General features: G+C 41.2%; 1 protein-coding gene across 2 annotated transcripts in view; it reads right to left on the bottom strand.

Moving 5' to 3' along the window:
* The window catches only part of Shisa9 (shisa family member 9), a 302,431-nt gene that overhangs the window by 49,737 nt on the left and 234,201 nt on the right, over positions 1 to 18,493 (bottom strand). The gene's annotated exons all lie outside the window — the stretch shown is intronic.

The following is an 18,493-nucleotide window of genomic DNA, read 5'->3' as shown; positions in this document are numbered from 1 at the left end:
TGAAATTGGGTGATAGTTGCAAGGAGAGAGAGGGATAGAGAAAGGTTGACAAATTGATATTGAATTATTGAATTATATTTAGACCAGAGCAAGAAGCTCTGGTGTGGTTTAGCAGTAGAATGACTGTGTTTACTTTAATGTAATGCATCATATAATATATACTCTTATCTAAACATGCATGTGCTGGACATGGTGATACACACTTATAATACCAATATTCCACAGAGGCAAGAGGATTATGAGTTTAAGGCCAGCCTAGAATCATAGTGAGTTCCAGGTCTGCTTTAGAAACATGATGAGACCTTGTCTCAAAAAGCAAAGAAACAGCATTATATGTGACTCCATTCACATGTATAATTTTCTATTTTATGTGTTAGTTAAAAATGAATTTACTTTTAAAACATTTAAGTCCTGTGTAAGTAGATGCTATATGAAGGTGTGGAACAATAAAACACAGTTAGAAATTACTTTGGAAATCATCTATTCTAATTCCTCATTTTAAATCTAGGAAGAGGTAGGAGACTGAGACCCTGAAAGGTTAAATGCCCTAAGTAAAGCCACCCTTGTTGGAGCCAGACTGTGGCATCTGCAGAACTCTAATTCGCTATTTATGCTTCTCAGGGCCTTTCTCCCATTTCTTCTTCTAGTTAATGTCTTCAAGCTCTTCAGTTCAGCCATTACCAGGAAACCTAGCCTGCCCCACCCCAAGCTGGATTAGGTACCCTACCATTCTGCACTGGCAACAATCAGCCTAACCTTCCATTGACACTGGATGTATTTATCAGCCTCCACCACAATGACTGGACTTGTCATTAGACCATAATCTCCTAATCTTAGTAAAACTGACACCTTGGGAGTAACAGGTTGTGCTACATCCTGCAGTGTCTTGTGGTATCCCTGTCTTCTGCCCACCAGATGCAAGGAGCCTCTCTTGTATCCTAAGACAACCGAAAATCTCTTTAGACATGGCTACATGTCCCCAAATGGGGCAGATGAACAAAACCATCCCAGCTGAGAATTGCTGGTGTAAGTTATTGAGTCTATAAGAGTAGAGCTGAGACCTGTTCTCTAGATTCCACTGTGCCCCACAGACTCTGCAGCTTGGTAACTAGGTGATATGCAGAATCTGTGATTAGGGAGCTCCACATGTTATATGTATCTCAATTTGTCATTTCCATGTTGTAGCTTCCAAAATACATTGTCAAAGAATGCAAGGGACATTGTTTCTCTGGGACACAGCCAAAATTTCTGCTTCTTTCTACAGCATTGTTAGAACAAAAGTAACAAAACACGGGGTTGGGGAGACAACTCAGGCTGTGAAATTCTTGTCATACCACCATGAGTGCTTGAGTTCAGTGTCCAGAATCCATGTAAACAACCTGGGATGGAAGTGTGTGCTTGTAATCCCAGAGCTGAGGAGATGGAGACAGACGAATCTTTGGCGCTTACTCTCTGGTCAGCCTAGCCTACCGAGCAACCCCAGACCAATGAGGAGTCCTAATCTAAAATAAAGTGGGAGAGAGAGAAACAAAACAGGGTTGCTAATGACCAGAACTTAACAAGCCTTTGCTTTGGGAGCAAGTGAGAAAGTGTGTGTGTGTGTGTGTGTGTGTGTGTGTGTGTACGCGTGTATGTGTGTGTACCTATGTTCTGACTGATGAACAATTCTTTTTCAGTATTCTCTTGGAGAAGAAAACGTATTTTCACTGAACAAGAAATCCCTTTCTCAGTTTCATAAAAGACATTATCGGGTCATTAAAGTCTCGTTATATGCTGAGCTTCTAATATGCTGGTCTTTACTTGGGAGCACATAACAATCGCAAGGAAGAATTTTTATTGCCAGATGAACAGATCTGGAAGTAAGATATTATGAAATGTGCTCTTAGGCAGCAGATAAGTAATTAGGTGACAAGCAAAATACATTATTCGGCATTTCACAATATTTCCACTTCATCACCAATTCATTAAAATCCCGCCTCCTCTCTTGTGGCCCACTAGGAATTAACATCAAGATTATTTACTGAAAATAAATACAAAATGAAGCCATCAAGATAAGTGAACTGTGATTAGGTCCTATGATTGCTGTGAGCACTTTTCCGCGTGTCCAAATAGATGCGAAACCAGACTCCAGTTGTCACTGGGATCACTAGATCACTGTTCATGCCAATGTTAGGGGATGCTAAGGAGATGTTTTCAAGATTATTCTGCAGAAAAAGGAACTGAGAATCCATAGGTGGTGTCACAGAAAGAAAAATAATAAAATCCAAAAACAAGAGTATTATACATCCTTAAAGAAATCATGCACATCAACTTTCTGCTGTGACTGAATTCAATAACACATTCCCTAAGGAAGAGTGATCAGCAAGCCAAGTTGTTTCAGTTTAGTCTCTACTCCTTTTTATTTAAGTAACACCTTATGTACCTTGGATCATATCCATGTCCAGGCCCTTAACTAAGATGTGAGCACACACTGAGAACCCAGCCCATTAACTAAGATGTGAGCACACACTGAGAACCCAGCCCACTAACTAAGATGTGAGCACACACTGAGAACCCAGGCCCTTAGCTAAGATGTGAGCACACACTGAGAACCCAGCCCACTAACTAAGATGTGAGCACACACTGAGAACCCAGCCCACTAACTAAGATGTGAGCACACACTGAGAACCCAGCCCACTAACTAAGATGTGAGCACACACTGAGAACCCAGCCCACTAAGATGTGAGCACACACTGAGAACCCAGGCCCTTAGCTAAGATGTGAGCACACACTGAGAACCCAGCCCACTAACTAAGATGTGAGCACACACTGAGAACCCAGCCCACTAACTAAGATGTGAGCACACACTGAGAACCCAGCCCACTAACTAAGATGTGAGCACACACTGAGAACCCAGCCCACTAACTAAGATGTGAGCACACACTGAGAACCCAGGCCCTTAGCTAAGATGTGAGCACACACTGAGAACCCAGGCATAAAGTGATCTACTAAATACTTGTTCATGTACTGATTGACTTAATAAGATAAATAAGCAAGATAGAGGTCCCAGATTAGAAAGAAAAAGCTCTAAGTCCAAAGGGTTAAAAGACACGAGGCATGTGTTTAGTTCACTTTATAAAGGCAAAAGAGGGGATGGGGAAGAGAAGAACTGAGGAGGGAAGAGAGGAGGAGAGAAGCAGAAATTGGAGAAGGAAGAAAGGAGCAGACAGTGGGAAGAGAAGAGGTGGAGAGGGAAGAGAGGAGGAAGGAAATGTTCCTATGTGAACTCTCCGGGTACTAGGAGCATTTTCAGCTGTGTGTGTTTGTGCACTAGCTAGTGAAATCCAGGAAGCCTGCCAGCGGGACCATTTCATGAATCAGGAAAGGATCAGAGAGAGAAAGCGGCCCGTTCAGACCCTCATGGTACTTCAGCTTTGACACAAGCACATGTCCGTGTGCCCACATATACGCAGGAGCGGTCACGTGATTTGCTGCTAATGGTGGAATCTATCCTCTCCAGATGAAGGCGACAATCCCTCCTGCCCACACAGCTCCTGGCTATTCTTCAGACCCTTGTTCCAGGCATTCTCTTATCACTCACTACACTTTCAGTTATCTGGCCTCCTTACTATATTCTAAATGTCCTTTGTCTTATGCTCATTTGAGATCAGCAAGGGCCATTTTCTCTTTTGGAAAGGCCTCCATTCATCCACTCATATTGCTTCTGAACACTTCCTTTCTTGTCTCAGCTCTGTAGAGAACTGTTCTCTACCCTCTTTGATGCTGCCTAAGTCCTCCATCTGTTACATCAATCTCATTTGCAGTCGCTGTGACTTCTTGGTGCAGGGATATCCCCTATTACACTAGGAGTCTCAAAATTCAGAGACCTTATGTAACCCACTCACACCTCAATCTCCTGAACCTGCCACAGTATATAATTTGTGATCACTGTCTGTTACACTGGTGAACCAATGAATCAGTGGCTGCATATGTTTAAGTGCCTATAGATTTAAACACATGCACAAGAATTCCGAATGAGATTTTCCACACCGGCCAAAGATGCAGGAAATCCCCAAGAGAACAGAGTGGTCCTGGGCTGGAACAGCATGGGCTTCCATCCAGAGCTATCATCTGCCATCATTAGCCTTGGGAAATCCTAGGGATCACACCACAGAGGTTCTGCTGCTCTCTAACTGCTGGTCAGGCTGCACGCAATTGCTTTTGACACCCAGCACCAGGAACGTGATGAAGTGTTCTCCATTTTCTGTCTCCTTTGAAAACGACAGATCAATGGCTCTGAGATTTTGTACGTTCTTCAGCTGAGCTTTTCATCAGCTTTTCACATTAAGGATTCCTCATGAAAATGGCTATAAGAGAAGAATTTAATAGGATCATGAGTTTTTAAAGCTCTGTCTCCCTAATTAATACCCCAGAGGGGGAGTTTTTTTCTAACTTAATGGCCTTTCAGTGTTAAAAGGGCTTAATATCATGGTAAACTATGTTCCCTTTCCTGGCTTGCTGACCCAGCTGATAGCATGAAAAGGGAACAGATCTGTCCTCCTTGAGCTTCTGCCACCACAAATGGTGTTGTTTTCGGTGTTTTCATAATGAACTAATCAACTGCTTATTCACTAATTGTGTCTACATTAAAAACTTATTACCCTGGAAAAGGGATGCACTGTAATTGACCTTCTAACCAGAGTGGGAGGGGTGAGCACCATGAGGCAAGCTGGAGACAGAGGAAACAGCCAACATGAGGCAGGATATTTTTCTCTTCTCTGAAACAGGTGTGAGGTCCTCTGTCAGGTCACCATATGTAGAGATGGAAATCCAAATGCGGTTTTGTTAATGTCTGTGGCTGTAGGTTTGCTATAATTACCAAGATGACTGAAACAGCCACTCTAATGAAGGCAATCAGTCGCTGAGCCCTGTGTTCCAGATCCTATGCATGCATCATCATTGATGCTTGCCTCAACTCTGGAAGGCAGACATTGATGCCCAATCCTACTGATAAAATGGGCTCAGACCAGGGAGGTATGACTTGCCCAACACCACACACCTGATTCTGACTTCCATGTTCTCACCTTAGACCTTTAGCTTGCAGAGAAACGATAGAAAAATAGAAAAACTGATGCCTATGGAATCCAGAGTGGAGGACTGTCTCCTGGTGTTCTGCACAGCCTTGTCAAGGGTTCTATTCTCCTTTATACCATGTATTAGGAAGCTCATGCTCTATGATTTACTGTAACTGAGGCACATTGGAAAGATTACATTTCCAAGCTTCTTTAGCTTATATCCACGGGGACCATGTGATTACATGTTGGTCAATCAGGTATGGGTAGAAGTAACTGAAAACCATTTCCATGCTACTAATGTGGTAGTTTTAGAGATCATGTTTGGATGTTTGGCTGCAAGATGGAGGTGGGATGCCCAATGTATGGAAGACTTTATATAAGAAGTAACGTTTTACTGTGTTAAACTATTAAATTGAAAGTTTGTTCATCTCTGCTTGCCTAGCCTAACAAGGAAACCCCCTAAAGAATCTGCATCTCTCTGTTCTACACTCATTATTAAGCATCTTTCATGTGCAAAGCAGCAGAGATACAAAGACCATCAAGACATATGTGGTTACAAGCCTCAACAAGTCTAGTGGGAGAATAGATATGATAAATAACTAGACAACGAATGCAAAAATTAGATCATTACAACAATGGCACTTTCCATGTAGGAAACCAACATTGTTTGAGAGAAAGGCTCTTTAAAGCATAGCTCCCTTAAAATTAATATTATTCAGAATAACAAGGCCAGCTGATAAAGATCTGTCTGCACTGAGAGCTCCCTTACCATCCTCACAGATCCCTACAGGAAGGGTTTCATACAGTGTCAAAGGGGGTCACATGGAAAAACATCAGGGTCAATTAGAAGCAGAAATGTGGAGAAATGAAAAGAGCATTTGTTCTCATTTCCAAAGAAGAAATTGGCAAGACATGATTGGTGGGTTTAGGACTGACTAGTTGAGTCATTTAGTGAGCTAGGATGCACAAGGGTACCCTACGTGTGCCTGGCACTAGGGTGTTGAGAGCAGATGCCCAATTAAGCTAATAGTTGAATAGTTCTAATTTGCATATGCAAGGCCTCTTTGATGCAAGTCCTTTCCTATCAATACGAATGCACTGATCATGGTATTGACAGTCCCTCCATGGTCAACATGTCCCCAAAATGTCAAAGCATTGAAACTAGAAAAGGTACTTATTACAGACATATAAGCTGAAACCTGAAAAATGAGAATCCAATTGCTTGGAAAGAGCAATGCTCAATACACATAGATTAACACTGAAGGGCTGAGAAACCAAACAGATAAGCAGTTACTAAAAACAAGAAAGGAGAGTGTTCCGAGAAGCAGGACAGACAATTGCACCAGTGGCTGCGAAGGACAGCCGAGGAGAAGAAAACAAGACAAAAAACTAATCCTGAGTGTTCTAGCCACTGTCTCTTTTTGTGTCTCTTCTCTCTGTTAGTAACCAGCCCCCTCGTTCAAAGTCACCTGCTGAAGGTCTCCTGTAGTTCCTTTCCATCATACCCCATGATCCTTTGCCTTCACTTTTGACATTATCCCTGCAATATTTGGGGGAGGTGCCAGAGACAAAACAGTTAGACAAAGTAGACAGAAATACCATCCCCAGGGCTGGGGAGATGGTCAGTTGGTAGCCGTGGGTCACTTGCCTTGCAAGCATGAAGAGCCAAGTTCAGATCCCCAGAACCCACATTAATGAAAGGCAAGTATGGACATGCATGCTTGTAAGCCCTGTGCTAGGGAAGCAGAAAGGGGCGGAACCTGGAACTTGCTCACTAACCAGTTTATTCTACTTGGCAAAAGCTAGGGCAGTGAGAGACCCTGCTTCAAAAACGGAAAAAAAAAAAAAAAGTGAGCTTCACACACACACACATGAGGAGTACCTACTCGTGGAGGAAAAGAGGATAACAGAGTAGATAATTATGAATCCTGAGGCTCTTGGGGAAAATGATGCAAGAAAAGGGAAAGTTTAGAGGAAATAGGGAAAGGGGCTTTATTCAACACATCAGAGAATGCCTCAGCAATTTTGCCTTGTTGGCAGTGCTATAAAGCAGAAAATCGACCCCAAGTTGAAAGAAATGTGCCAAGACAGGCAGGGAAGAACATGAGCAGATCTGTTATGAGAAGTCTGAGGTGTGAAGGGGATCTGGACATGCCTGGTAAGCAGGGTCCTCAACTACATGTTACTGTTTGTGCTTCTGTGTTTCTGACCCCATTGTTTCTTATGTCTGGAAACTCTTTGCAATCAAGAGCTAGGGGAGAGAGGAGAGGGGAGAGAGGAGGGAGGAGGGAGGAGAGGAGAGGAGAGAATAGGAGAGGAGAGAGCTAGAGAGAGAGAGCTCAGTCTTGAGCATGTTGTTTTCAGGACCTTGGCTGTCATATATGAAATGGGAAGTAATAAAACTGACATTGGCAGAATCAAGGAACACATACACAAAATCCTGAGGGCGATCTCCTGCAAACACGAGGTATCGACAAATCATAGCTATCATTATGAGGATGACTTCCTATGGAGAAGCCAGTGGCTGGGGAATCATAGGCTCAGATTGAAAATACCTATTATTATCTTAGAGGCTGTACTGAGACTAACATGGAACCAACACTGCTTTGGGGGCCTGATTTAAAAACATCCCACAGTTTTTTATAAAGATCTGTTGACACGATTTATTGGAAGCCATATCTATCAACATCTTAACTACTCAATAACCCCCAACCACATTAATAAAGTCACAGCAGAAAGGATTATGCTCACCAATCAGCATGTTATAGAGGGTCTCCTGGATGCCTGTTTGTGGAAATGGATAATGTATGAGGAACTGTGAGTTGACTAAAGACAGGAGAGACCCCGTGAAGTGTTGCCTCCATTAACCATGTGTGAGACCAGCAGATACTTCAGCCTCCATTTCCTGGTATATTGGATAACGTTTAATAGGAGGTTTCTGAACCCTGTCATGTACATGGTTACTATCCCATTTCACCATGATCTACATCACTATTTATTAAAAACTACATCCAGGTATGGCATGGCATTACTACCTCTGCTTTGTTCTGAGCAGCAATACCCATAAAACTGCAGAATTGCCATGCTACCACCTAACAGCCAGAATATTCCCTGCTAAATTAAGACATTGAAAGTAGAGTGCCCTACGTCCTCTGAATATATGTTTTGGTTGTGTAGCTTGGAGTTCCTGTAGGTCTCCTAACAGTGGGAGCAAAAGCTGTCTCTGACTCTTTTGCCTGATTTTTGGGATCCCTTTCCTCCTACTAGGTTGCCTTGTCCAGCCTTAATATGAGGGGAGATGCCTAGTTTTATTATAACTTGACATGCTATGTTTGGTTTATATACCTGGGAGGTCTGACCTTTTCTGGAGGGAAAAGAGGAGGACTGGATTTGGAGGAGAAGGGATGTTTGGGGTGGGGGTGGAGGGGAAACTGCTGTTGGATTGCAATATTTGAGAGAAGAATAAATTGAAAAAAAAGTAGAGTACATTTTCCTATGTCCTGTTTGACATCTTCCCTTCTTTACCCCAGAGCACACCTGGAAGCTGACACTAAGCTGTTATGCCAAGAGGGGCTGGGGAGCCTGACTGTGTCTTATCCTCTTCTGCTGATTCCTGGGCGACCTGACCAGTCATGTAATGAAACAAAACAATTTAGGACAGTGCCTATCATGAATTGTGTACTCAATTGATAGTAATGTTTTTCGTTATTGTTTTGCTCCTGTTAATATGTTCTTAAGGAGCATAGCACAGTGCCTGAAGTGTGGTAGACATGCTTACAGGGAAAACATACAAGGTTGAGCAAAGAGCCACCAGAAAGGATGACAGAGAATAATCCCCAGAGTTCAGTCAGGAAAGATCATACTCCTGCTAACACAGCCTGGAAAACCCAGAAAGATTCTGCTTGGTAACGAGGTGAAATTATCTCTAGCATAAATGTTATTAAGGTCTTCACCAACAATGCCTTCAAGCAGTTCCCAAAAGGATAAAACTGTCTCTGAGCAACTTGATTGCATCTTAGAAGAAAAGCTAAGATATTCATGAAAAAAAAAAGCAAGCAACAGTCCCTGAACACCAAGGTCAATATAAAATGGCTTCCACTCAATAAAAATTACCAAGCACACAAAGAAGCAGTGAAAACAGGCCATATAACATAAAGATCAATCAACTGAAGCACCCTAAAAAGATGTAGGTGATAGAATTAGGAAACAAAGACATTAAACCAGTGATTATAACTGAATTCTCTATGTTCAAAAACTAGAGGAAATACTGAGCATCACAAGTGAAGATTTATTAAAAAGCTCAAGACAGGATTAAAATCTAAAATACACAAAATAATCAAATATACTGAAGTGGTTTCAAAGATCACACAATGAAGGGGAAAACAAATGCTGATGAACTGAAAAATATAATATAATTAATTAAAATGAAGCAATGAAGGACAGAGTATGTGGCCCAACAATAAATCTAGCATGCTGAAGTCCCTGGGTTTAGTCTCAAGTATTGGGGGGTGGGTATGACATTTATTCATTTATTTGTTGTGTATTGCTCAGCCCCCTTGGAAGAGACAGTTCTCTCCTTCCACCATTTGAATTGATGAGGATCAAGCTCAGGTCATCACACATGGTAGCAAGCACCTTTACCTTGTTGTCCCTCTTCCCATCCCATAAAAATGATTTTTAAATAAAAGACAGTAAAATGAGAAAATAGTACCATTGAACTTTGGAAATTCTAAGTATCCTGATAGGCGCGTAATTGGTGTCTCTGGAGAGAAACAGAAAAGAGGAAATAGAAAATACCTGAATAGTTAATGGTGAACTCCATTAACTATACACTCCAGATCCAAGAAGACTAACATACAAATACCAGAGACATAAAGAAGACTATGTGGAAGCAAATCAAAACCAAATTGTTGAAAACCAATGACATAGACAAAACCCTTAAAAATAGCCAGAGTGATAAAAGGAGAAAGGAACATTCTTATCAGAGATAAACAGCCCAGAGTCAAATCACAGAAGCCTCAGCAATAGATCAAAGATGTTAAAGTTTCCGTATCATGCAAGGCTATTGTGTGATGCAGAATCACACACAGCAACCGATGACAAGGAAGTGTCTGCTCATGTCACACAGCGTGTATGCTGACAGCCAGTTGTGGTGGAGTACACCTGTAATCCAAGCACTTGGGAGATGAAGGCAAGAGGGTCAGAGTTAAGGATAGCCTGAGCTGCATAAGACCTTTTCAGAAAGAGGGGGGAGGAAGGGAGGAAGGAAGGAGGAGAGAAGGAGGGAGGAGGAAGAAAGGAACTACAGCCCCCATGAAATTAGATGCAGATACAGGATTTAAAACTGAAAATACAGTTGTAAAAACAAAACTATAAATCAAAGAGGGGAAAGCTGAGTTTAAAATGAGGACGTGTTTTGTGCTGAAGAGAAACAGAAGCACAACATACAAGATGTGTAGGCTGCACTTGCTCAGAACATGCAGAGTGATCTACAGCAGAAATGCTCATGTGAGAAGACCTCAGTCAATGAATTCAGCTGCCACCCACAGGAACATTTCAAGAGGCAACAATTCCTTTCCACCATTAAAAAGGAGGGACTGCCTCATATCTTAACTGTAAGAAAACAGCTTGTGCTGATCACAAAATCAGACAAAACAAAACTGTAGGAAAACTACTGACCAATATTCTCCATACAGGTTACTTAACAGCATATACTTCAAAGGTGTATCATGACTAAATGGTGGCCATCCCGTAAACTCAAGGCTGGTTTCCCATGTGACACTCAGGGCAGTTCCTAACACTAACAGTCTAACAGGCAACTCTAAATCATGAGTCTAATGGATGCAGGGAAAAAAATAACATTGAATAAAATCCAACATCTATCACTAGGTAAAACTTGCAGCAAAGTGTAACACAGAGGAGACCCTCTTCAAACTCATTTTAGATAGTAATGACTTTTACAGATGCCTCGTCCTTCCCAGCATGATCAGGAAATCAGGTCTGTGTGTCTTGCCTGTTCTGATCCAATGCAGTTCTAATACAGAAAAATAAAGCCACAGTGGGAGAGGGACACATGTGAAAAGAAAAAAATGTGTGTTTGTTTTCTGTTTTTTTAGACAAGGTTTCTCTTTGTAGTTCTGGATGTCCTGGACCTTGCTCTGTTGACCAGGGTAGCCTGGAACTCACAGACATCCACTTAGCTCTGCCTCCCAAGTGCTGGGATTAAAAGTGTGCACCACCACACCCAGTGAAAAGAAAAATTTAAATTGCCTATTTGCAAGTGAGACCATCACCTGTATAGAAAAATCCTTTGGAATCTATTTTTAAATACCAATCATTTCTTCAGAATCTACGTAAAACTAATAATTACTACTAGTAACTGATTTTCACAAGGCCATAAAATCAATATACAAAAATCAGTTGCCATTCTATAGACTAGTAGTGAGCTGACAGAAATGGAAAGGCAAGAAAATATTTACAAATAGCATCGCAGATACGTAGGGATAAGTCTGACAATGTACAAGATCTATACATTGAAAGCCTCACACCCTTAGATGTGGAGTTGTGTCAGTTGAGGGTGGGTACCCCATTATCAGTGGCCCTCTGCATTTTGACCAGCTGTGGCTTTCTGTAGTGGTCTCCACTGCAAAAGGAAGCTTCTTTGATGAGGGTGGAGCTACATTTATCTGTGGGTGTAAGGATAAGTATTTGGAATGCCATTAGAGATGACACTGGTTTGGAAAGTGGTAATTGTAGGCTCTACATAGCCGCAGCAGCCATAGGTAGGTGGCTAGGTGTATGGGGCCTCATACCTCGATGAAGAGCTACAAGCAGTTAATGACTGATGAGAAAGGGGGAATCAATCAGTCTTCCCCAGAGACAAGTCCCAGAACTGGTTACCAAGTGGCCAGTCCTAAAAACATCTACATATGAAGAACACTATATGGAAGTTTTGCAGGTTGTATTTATATATTTATTCATACATGCATACATATGTAACAATAACAAAGGAAAAGAGGCTGTGAATTTGAGAGGGAGCTAGATGGGGAGGCACAGGAGAGACTGGGGGGGAATGTTATAAAATAGTATGCATATATGAAATTTAAATTTTTAATTAATTAGTTCAAAAAATACAAAACCTTATCAAGAGATACTTTTAAGGTCTTAGGTTAAATGTATAGAAATTCATAAATAGACACAAGATTAATTAAGCTGTCAATAATCCTCCAAACTGATCTATAAATTTAGTAAAATCACAATCTAAACAGGCTTTTTAAAAATAGAAATAGCATTCTTTTCAAAAATTCATACAGAGGGTTTGGAGAGATAGCTGAGTGGATAAAAGGGCTTCCTTCTTTTCCAGAGGACTCAAGGTCAGTTCCCAGCACCCATGTTAGGCAGATCACAATGGCCTGTAATGCCATGTGATCTGATGTTCTCTTCTGACTTCCATGGGCACCCCAATATGCATGGCAACTCTTCTCTATTTCTCTTTCTCTCTCTCCCCCTCTCTCACACACACATAAATAAATATGTTTTTATTATTATTTTTATTTATTTTACATATCAACCACAGTTTCCCCTTCCTCCTATATGTATTTTAAAAAATTAATACAGAAATTTTAAAAATGGCAATAGCCAAAGAACTTTGCAAAGTAGAATATAGTTGGTTTTTGGAGATATTAAGAAATGTCCTCAAGGAGGAATGAAGACTAGTCCATTAAAATACTGAGGTTTATTGGCCTCAGGTGGGTCCTCCCATTCACATTTGATGACTGCGTCTTTACTGTGACCCCGGATGTTAAGTATCATAAACTTCCTTTCAGAGACAAGCAAATGGAAACAGAGTGTGAATGACTTGCTCACTTTTCTCAAGCTCTGTCCATGTTCTTCAAGCAAGCATATGCCTTTGGTACGATAGATGCGAGAGAAATGGCTCGGGTTGAGATCCCACTCTGCTCTTGCAGAGGTTCAGTTCCCAGCACCACAGTGTGTAGCTCACAGGGGCTCCCACACCTCTAGCCTCCAAAGGCACACATGTGTGCACATACCTACACACACACACACACACACACACACACACACACACACACACACACACTTTAAAATAAAATAAATCTTGAATATTAAAATGATAGAAAATGGATTAAAAATAGCTTTATTCCTTTCCCTTTTTCCTTAATTTTCTTCTTAGAAATACAATGATTTATTTTTTAAAACACCTCATTGACTCACATTAGGAACAACCATCTTTGGACAACAGGATGTGTGATTCCAGTGTGATAAAACACAAAGGACTCTAGAACCTTTCTCTTTTCCTTATACCAGTATAGTTTCCTCTAAATGGCTACATTTACTTTCTTTTTTAAGTCTCTAACATCTGTGTTACTAACGTCCTTTCAGCTTGCTCCTCTGCCAATTATTGCACGCCACCAACTACTTAAAGTTAGCGTCATAACGAACCCCGTGGTTAACCATTGTCAGGGTCCAGAGCTGACCTACTTCTTCCTGGGTCTGTGAATTACCATCGGGTTTTCTCAGAGGCAAGAATCTGGACCGGTCTCAGGCTTGTTTTAATGGAACTTGGTTTATTCTTCTAGACGTCAGCTCCATGCATGAAAGATGTTCTCTCCCCAGCACAGTGATTGATGCTAATGTGAGGTACAAAGGAACACCCCTGCCTCTCACAGGCGTTTTCCTTGACAGTCCTGTTGGAATCAGCTGAGTATCTTGTTGAATTCATGTCTGAATTCTCTTATACCCAGACAAATGCTTCCTTTGCCTGTTTCACAGGAAAGAATTACACCATTTTACTCCCACTCAAAAAATCCTAAAAACATATTCTTCTTATTTCTTCTATGCCAACTAGTCTCCAAAAACCTGAGATGTATGTGCATGTGCTCTGTCCCCAGAAGTGAAGGCTCTCTTCCACGTCCCGCCCAAACACCTGCCTTTCTCTTTACTTTAAGCTTTGTGTTGGAGCATCATGGATCATAAGTGAATTTATCTGCTGTTGACAGGCACACGTTAAGGCCAGCTCTTCTATCACGTTTTCTTACTGCCCCTCATTTAAAGTCTCCAAATCTTGGGAAACTCCTGCACTAATAGGAGAAAAATAAAAAAGAAGTGGGTGTTTTTTCATGGCAGAGTCCAAATTCCTCATGCTTATTCAACTCAGAACATTATCTTGCATTTACTGGTTGTTCAAAGGACCCACTACCTATAAAAGGATGTGCATGTGGCATCTTAGCTTCAAGTACACGTTCAAGATTGAGATAGGAAAAATGTAGAAAGACAAAACTGAAAGGAAGAACAATAACTAACTGGTCCAGTGCTACTCAGAAGAATGCTGCAAGATTATATAAGAAGGTTGATTAAGAGACATTGCTCAACAATGCTGCCAGGACCCAGATCTCTGATGGGCAGTAAATTCTGGTGGCATTGAGGCCTCTGAAGCAGGAGAGATAACTGGTGGAGTCACAAAGAGTGTCCCATTGATATAAGAAAAGTTCTTTCCCACAGACATGTCCAGAATCCCAGGCAACATGGAATGCTGTAGCCTATGGCTCTCTCTGCAGAACTTCCAGGAGCCAGCTAGAACAGAAAAGTCTGAGCATGTCCATGGCTTCTTCAAAATCTTTTTCTTTTTAGTTCTATTCATGGTTTCCTGTTTCCAGTAAATTACTGGTAAAGCTCTAGCTGACATGCCAACCTTCCAGTCTCCTTCAGGACAAAGGGGGCTAAGAAGAGAAATGGGTCATTTCAACACCCATCACCACCATGAAACTGGGAATCTGGTTCTTTGGAAATAATGGTATATAAGGGGAGGTTGAATTCTTCCCCAGCCCATCTCAGCCAGAGACTGAAGGATTAGAGGGGGTCGTGTGATACCACTTCTCTCTGTCAGCATGATCTTGGCATATGTTTTCCAAAAGTCTTTGTAAACACTTGACAAGGAGGTTGTTAAACATCAGGCTCAGAGGCTGTGTCTTGAAACTAAGTCCAGCAGAATGTAAAAACTGACTCCAAAGAGACCTTAGGAGAAATTCCCATCTGATGGAGGTCCTCCTACTCTATGCTTGGGTTCAAATATCCTAAAGGGATTGCACTGGAAAAACACACCCCACGAAAACATATCCCACCTAAGCTAGGATAGGACCAGGTGGACTTCTGATCTGAACTTCACTTGAAGAGACTAGGGCAATCTAATAAGGATGAACGTCAGCCAACAGCAGTCAGGAACTTTTTGAGTGAATGGTGCATGTTAGTAATGCATATCCCTGGATGTATTTGTGGAAAAAAACAAGAGATTCAGTCCACTCTGTAGATGCTGACCGCATAAGCCAGGACCCTAGGGACTAATCAACTTTCTGTTACCATCTTTTTCCATGGCTCTTAGCCAGGTAACTTTGTATTGGTCCCCAGAACACACCAGCTCACATCTATTGAACAATCCATATATACCTTGGCTTCCTCCCATGGGTCCTGATTTACTTTATTTGAATGGACTTTGCAGTTTATTTAAATTATATCATAATTCACACAATAAAAATTATTCCTTTCTCAACCTCTCCCTGAGAGCAGTTAGCCTGTTTATTTTATTATCCACTTGGTTTCCACTGTGACACAGACCCTCAATAAATCCTTGCAGTAGAAAGAACAAGAGTGGTGGTGAAGAGGAGGCCGTGAGAGCTCCAGAACCGTTCAAACTGTGATGGTGTGAAGAGCACCGAGGACATGACTTGAACCTAGGCCTTGGACAACAGTGAAATAATTTGGACATCTCCATGTGTGTGTATTTTCCCCTAAGAGAGACATGTCTGTCAGTAGCTGATGCCTGTGGTACCTTATTCCAAAAAAGGCTTTGGTGGAACAGAAATGTAGCAAATGTTTATGAAGAGAAAAGCAAGATGCTCTGGAAATGAACCAATAGTCATTTCTGCCACTTTCCAAATGAATTGCTTAGTCTTACAGATTAAGACCTTCCCAATTCTAAACTCTTTGAGGGAGTTGGATTAAACTCAACTCTATATCAAGAATAAATATTCTTAGAAACTTCTGGAGATAAATCTACATCATGGAAGGAAGGCTTAGTCTCAGCATAGCTAGGATTGAGGATACTCTGAGAACTACTCCTGGACACTTAGATCTGAAGGCACCTAACAGAAATTAAAACAGAAACACAGAATTTTTTAAAATATACTTTTATGCTTGAAATTATATTTACATCATTCCCTTTCCTCCAGCCAACCTTTTCTATGCATCCCTTTCTTGCTCTTATTCAAATTCATGGCCTTTTTCTTCAACTCTTTAATTGTTGCTACTGGTGTGTGTGTGTGTGTGTGTGTGTGTGTGTGTGTGTGTGTGTGTGTGTGTATTCATAAATATGTAAATACAACCTGCTCTGTTCAATCAATGTTACTTGTATGTATATGATTTCAAGACTGACATTTTGTTTTGCCATAACTAATTGGCGAGGGATGACATATCCTACTTTCAGTATTCCTTAATTGCTGGTAGTTCCTTGTCTAGAGTGTGCATATATAGTACTGTCATCACTGTTCAGGTCTTGTTTAGGTGCCACACTGATGAGATTTCATGGGTGTAGTTTCTTTGACATTTCTAGGAAACATAATCTCACAGCAAACTCCCTGTTCCTCTGGCTCTTACAATTTTTCTGTCCCCTCTTCCACAATAATCCTTGAGCTTTAAGGGAAAGATTTGTGTTGTAGGTGCATCAGTTGGGACTAGGCAACCACACAATCTCTTGTTCTCTGCATTTTGAACAGTTGTAGTTTTCTGTCATAGTCTTCATCAGTTTCAAAGAGAGGTGTCTTGATGGCAAGACACTTTTCTGTGGGTATAGGATAAATATTTATGACATAGTTAAGGATTGTGCTGGTTTAGAAAAGTGCTAATTGTAAATTCTCCTCAAAGATCCATGATTTCTCTATCCCTGGGTAGTTGGCTAGGTTTCCAGTAGCAGGCATGATTTCCTTCTTGTTGAGCAGGTCTTAGTCTAATCAGAGAGCTATTGGTTACTGCCAAGGTATGTGTGTCATTACTACACCCGTTGGGTTTTTTTTTGCCATGCTAGTGGTTGTTGTGATTCATAAACAACATTGCTGGGTAAGATTATTGATTGATTCCATCCCTTTGAAGCTTGCATAGTACCTTCTGGTCCTTTGGAAGAAGGCTTATTCAGATCCAGCTCAGGTACTTTATACCCTTTGTTTGAAGTGCATGATATCTAGAGCAATAAGTATTTATCTTCCACCTCTGGGGGGGCAAACAAGGTCAACAATAGTAGCCTACAATGCTTTGGGACTTTCTTGGACAACCCTGACCAACAATTCAAAAGAGAGTTTCTCATGTCTGGTGTTAGGGTTTCCCTTAGATCACCTATTGTTTGCGGGGAAGGGACTGTCAGCAAATAGTAAATTTCACTTAAACTACACACAAATATGTCCACACAGACTTATATATATTATATATAATTTAAGTAGATAAATCCTATGCTTTGTTATGACTTTTTCAGACATCCTTACTGTTAATCCTCCCTCCTGTTTCTCTCCCCTCTCCATAACTAAAGTGCCCCCCATGTTTACCCATTTCCCCCTTCAAATCATCTGTACCCTGATATCCCTCTCTCTATTGCCCCATTCATAGTCCCCTTTTACTTTTCTGGTTTGGTTTCTGTAGTTACTCCAGAAAAAAAAGGAGAATTTGTTAAACACAGATAATGTGCTAGGCACCAAACCTAAATTTAAGTTATTATCACAAGAATTCCTAGAAATGGGTCTTGTTTTCCAAATTTTAAATAGAGACATCCATAGTAAAGCTAACAGTTAAGGTTTAGTCTGCTTCTGTTCTATTGTATCTTAATCATCCTCATCACTTAGCAAATGTTTGGAAGGGTCTCCCTATCTTACCTGCCTCCCCCTCCCTGCCTGATCTCATATGTCTGTCTTGAAGAAAAATAATCACTCTCTAAGAAGTTGAAGAGACGATCTTTTTCTCAGTCTCCCATGCTTAAACAAGACCCAGGCTTGGCCAACCAGACATGCCATCCCGAGACTTGGAGATGGGAGTTAGTGGTACAAGAAACAGAGATGGTGATGAAGCCATCTTAGAAGTGGAAGCATGTAGCAACATTGAGTGTGTAGCAGAGGGAACAGAACCACTTCACAGCGCATCATCTGTGACACAGATCAGAGGACAGTTCAGGAACTGCAACCTTAGCTTCTCAGACACCCTAAAAATTCTGTGGTTCCCTAATATCTTTTCCATGCATTCATTTTCTGCTACAGTTATTAGAATTTGTTTCTTTGCTTTGCAACTAAGAACTCAAGCTGGCTCTACTTCAGGGAAGACAAATAATCCCAACTGGTAAGAAACAGAGCAGGGTTTGAATGCTGTTGAGTCTGGAGGGGGGGGGC

The sequence above is a fragment of the Peromyscus californicus genome, unplaced genomic scaffold, assembly GCF_007827085.1.
Source record: "Peromyscus californicus insignis strain IS unplaced genomic scaffold, ASM782708v3 Scaffold_3__1_contigs__length_106647218, whole genome shotgun sequence".
Classification (NCBI taxonomy): Eukaryota; Metazoa; Chordata; class Mammalia; order Rodentia; family Cricetidae; genus Peromyscus; species Peromyscus californicus.
This window is presented reverse-complemented; position numbering and strand designations above follow the sequence as displayed.